The sequence below is a fragment of the Cupressus sempervirens genome, chromosome 4 (genome assembly GCF_028749045.1).
Source record: "Cupressus sempervirens isolate cs-2001-9-10 chromosome 4, ASM2874904v1, whole genome shotgun sequence".
Lineage (NCBI taxonomy): Eukaryota > Viridiplantae > Streptophyta > Pinopsida > Cupressales > Cupressaceae > Cupressus > Cupressus sempervirens.
In genome coordinates this window covers 147,182,462-147,186,526 of record NC_143121.1, presented here as the reverse complement: position 1 = coordinate 147,186,526, position 4,065 = coordinate 147,182,462, and the positions used below count along the sequence as shown (strand labels likewise).

Sequence of the window (4,065 nt, the reverse complement as noted above, 5' to 3'; positions counted from 1 at the left end):
AAATCTTATAATAGAAGAATATTATCAATATGCATGAAATCTTTAAGATCATACAAGATTTTCTTTCATCTAGAGTTGCATAGGTGTTCAAACTCCTTTATTATATACAAGTTGTTGCTGGAACTAACTGTTTGAAAACATCATAACGTGGGCTATTTTCATATTGCAACACTATTAGCCAATCAGAAAAGATGTAGATTTGAAATCTGTTTCACTTTTTTTTCATCCTAAATTAAGATACATCTACATTATTAATAGTCATTTTTTGTGTTTTAGGTGCAATTTATCAGATAACCCCCTTTTTGATATGTCTTTTGAGTTAGTCCTTTGCTCAAACAATAAATTAAAAGATCATTTCATTGTAGGGCCCTGAAGTCAGAAGTGGAGATCTACCACAGCCTATCATGCTCACAAAGGGCCAAGAGTTTACTTTCACAATCAAAAGAGGAGTGGGCTCTGAAGACTATGTAAGCGTGAATTATGATGATTTTGTGAATGATGTGGAGAAAGGAGACACACTACTTGTTGATGGTACGTTCTCTTGTGCTGGCTTGAAAATTCATTTATTAGCTGAAAAGAATAGAGTTACTAATGTTATTCGCAACATTTTCATAGCTTTCTATTTCTTATCGTTATTTGAATTTCTCTAGGGGGGATGATGTCACTATAAGTGAAGTCAAAAACATCAGATTCTAAAATTTGTGAAGTAATCGATGGAGGAGAGCTTAAATCACGATGACACTTAAATGTGTGTGGAAAAAGTGCTACCCTACCTTCCATTACAGGTTAAGACCATTTTATCAACTCTCAGGCATGCATAGAAAATTAGATTTTTGTTGCTTATTGACATGTACATCTCAATTTGTTTCTTTCTTAGGGACTTTGATTTCATTGTGATTTCCCTTTTTTGTACCTAATATTGATTGATTGAAGTTACCTAGAATATAATTGAATGATATATTTATCAATCTTGAAATATGTGTAATATTTGTATTTTTTTGTTACCTGTATATGTGATGAGTTGTTTTGACCAACACAGCATCTAAGATAGCTTAATTTGGTATTTGATAAAATCTATTTCTTGTCTTTTTTTTTCATAGATAAAGATTGGGATGATATTAAATTTGGAGTTGAGAATGGCATAGACTATTATGTTGTTTCCTTTGTTAAAGATGCTAAGGTGGTGCATGAGTTGAAAGATTACCTTAAAAGTAAACCTTTGAAGCAAAATTTTAACTTTCCAGTGTAATATAATCCTTTGCATATAGTATTGGGCTTGATATAGCATGTTCCCTTAATTTATATTTTAAATTAGAATTTAAAATGTGATAAAATATCAATGCATTTGTATTTGTAATTATGTGAAGGTTGTGGTGCGGATATCCATGTGATTGTGAAGATTGAAAGTGCTGATTCAATACCAAATCTTCATTCAATTCTTTATGCAATAGATTAGGTAAGTACAATCTCCCTAGATCAGAGGTTTTAGTTGGATAAGTTGTTACTTTATGATTGGTGATATTGCTTTGAGTGGGGTTAATAAATTATGTGAAGTCATGCTTGTCAAGCATTATATAGAAAGTTAAATGCACATGCTACTTTGTTTACTATTTAGTCATGCATGTATTTGTTTGGATGTTGGTGCTTTTCCATTGTTGATTTTTGATGGTTTTTGTACGGCTTTGATGTAAAATAAAAAATATAAAAGCTTTACTTGTGAATATGTTATAATCTTCTTTAAATTGTTGGCAAGGACTATGAGCTTCAGTAAAGATGTTTTTAAATCAATTTTTTTTATTGTCTATCATTCAGTGAACTTAACTAGAATGAGACCATCATTTAGTTGCCTGACTGATTCCTAGCTATTGAGTTTTTAGATTGTAGTTTCCTCATAGAGCTCAAGATGGTTCTATCAAGAAATGAGAGAGAAAAACTTAAATGTGGACAGTAATATCTAAATTGACACTTTGAAAGGAGGGATAGATATATTCTTTATGCTATAATTTTCACATGAAATAACTTAATGTGATTTTTTTCCTGTGTGAGTAAAATTTGTGAGGCCATATAGCCTTTGGAGATTTTTCTAAATGCGAAATAAGTTGGTTAAAATGGCATAATTCTCAACTATGAAAATCTTGACATCTTCCTCATTTTGAGACTGTTTGCTTCTAATGGGCATTTTTATGTCATCACAACTTCTCATAATTGATTGTACTAGGTACATTCCCATGCAAGACTTGTTGGTATCTTATGCTTATGAAATTTTAGTGTATGTATTTAAACATGGAATTCTCTTCAGATTCTACTGTTGTAATTCATAAATTTAACATTAGTTCAATCTCATAAATTATGCCTTTGTTATCTTTGTCCTCTCCATCTTTTAGCTTCACAACAAAGGTCTTAGAAGTTGTGAACTGTCAAGAAACATTTTTTTGTGAGAGGAAATGCACTTTTCCAATTCCTAACAAAGATGTTGTGGCATGCAAGGGCTATGGGTATTTTTGTGTAGCTGTCATACCATGCATGGGAAAAGATCTTTTATTTTCCCTATTTTTTGTCAGTGCTGCCTTGAGAAGAATTTAGGGTTAGATTTAGGTTCATTTTAGCTCTAATTCCATCTTGTCACCTTTTTTTTTGGTATAAGATGCCAAATTTTGAATACATAGGATACAAGCTAGGTTTTAAAAGCTAAGAAACATTGTCTTACAAGTTAGATTTCAATAGCTAAGAAACAATGATCTTATTGTTTTGTTAATTTTTACCTTCTTTTGAACTTGGTATCCAAGATTTGTTATTTTTTCTCTCGTAAACACCACTTAACAGTATTTGGCTAGTATCTAGCATATCTCACACACCCAAATATTCAATCGGCTCAATTGAGGTTGAAAGATACCACCTATAGGACTGACCAAGATAGTCTCCCAAATAACAACACCCTTTATCTTTTGTCCCTATTCAGGTGAATATTTAGCTTTCCAGATGTCCAGAGTCCATATAGCAGTTTATATGTCAATCTGATTAAACTGTGAATGATCATGCATCTCTTAGTATTCAGGGCTCCACTATTTGTCCAGACACCAGTGTCAGAGTGTAGAATTGTCGTGGAGTAGTGTTTCTACAAAATAGTTTGTGTTCTCAGTCTGTAGGATCTCCATTCTTTAGTACATGTGTCTAGTTTTGTGATTTGCAGAGGGAAGGTCACTATTCTTTAATGCAAGTGTCCATTTCTGATGGCCATACAAGGTTGGAGCACCTAGGTATTGTGCAAGTGACATGTAGTAGTGAATATAAGTTGTGTGTTTTTTTCCTAGTCTCTGTCCTGCAGAAGCATCCATCTTGAATGCTAGTGCTCCATTTGATTCTCCAAAATAAAAAAATTCTTGGATCCTTGTTCCTATGTTTCTATTCCCTTTTCTTCTATCTGCTACTACCTACAATATACAGTTGTATAAGCTTATAGTTTTATGAAAGTACTTCCTTGGAGGTTTTTTGATATGTATATGCTAGTGGTCCCTTGGACATTATTGAATTTTTTATTTCATTTATTTTATTTATGACAAGCATTTACACACTGCTTGCATGTGAATGGTCATAGCCACCTTCATTTTTAGCCACACTCATTCAAGTTATGCATGTATTGATTTTTTTATGGTTTTTGTATGTTGTTTAGGATTCTAATAGTTGTCTGTTCCTTCCTCTTCTTTAGGCTATGGTAGCTCAAGGGGATCTTGGAGTAGAGCTTCCTATCAAGGAATTTCCTTTACTCCTAGTAATTTTATAGAGTTTTTTTATCATCAGTTAAAATGTTACACATATCAATGACATTCATTTCTTAAATTCTGTGTTTGCAACCATTCTTATTGAATTCCCTGTTTACTACCCAAGATCAGGCTAATATTTCAAATCACACTGGGTATGATGCAGTCTTCCATGCTGACACAAGCAGTGTTAACTTGGAAGGGCTTTCTATGCTTCCCTTATCACAAGGTGCACCTTCTTCTACCATGGAAGTCCAACTAGATTCTCTTGGGCTTGGAATTCAATTAAGCTTCTTGACATTATTCA

The 4,065-nt window shown here is 32.7% G+C and overlaps 1 long non-coding RNA gene across 1 annotated transcript; it reads left to right on the top strand.

Annotated features, from left to right (window-relative positions):
* Nucleotides 1-369: 369 nt before the first annotated feature.
* Nucleotides 370-1,213, top strand: LOC149560388 (uncharacterized). The gene is made up of 3 exons (XR_016363349.1): nucleotides 370-531; nucleotides 651-785; nucleotides 1,101-1,213. It is a non-coding gene; the product is annotated as an uncharacterized LOC149560388 (long non-coding RNA).
* Nucleotides 1,214-4,065: the final 2,852 nt, after the last annotated feature.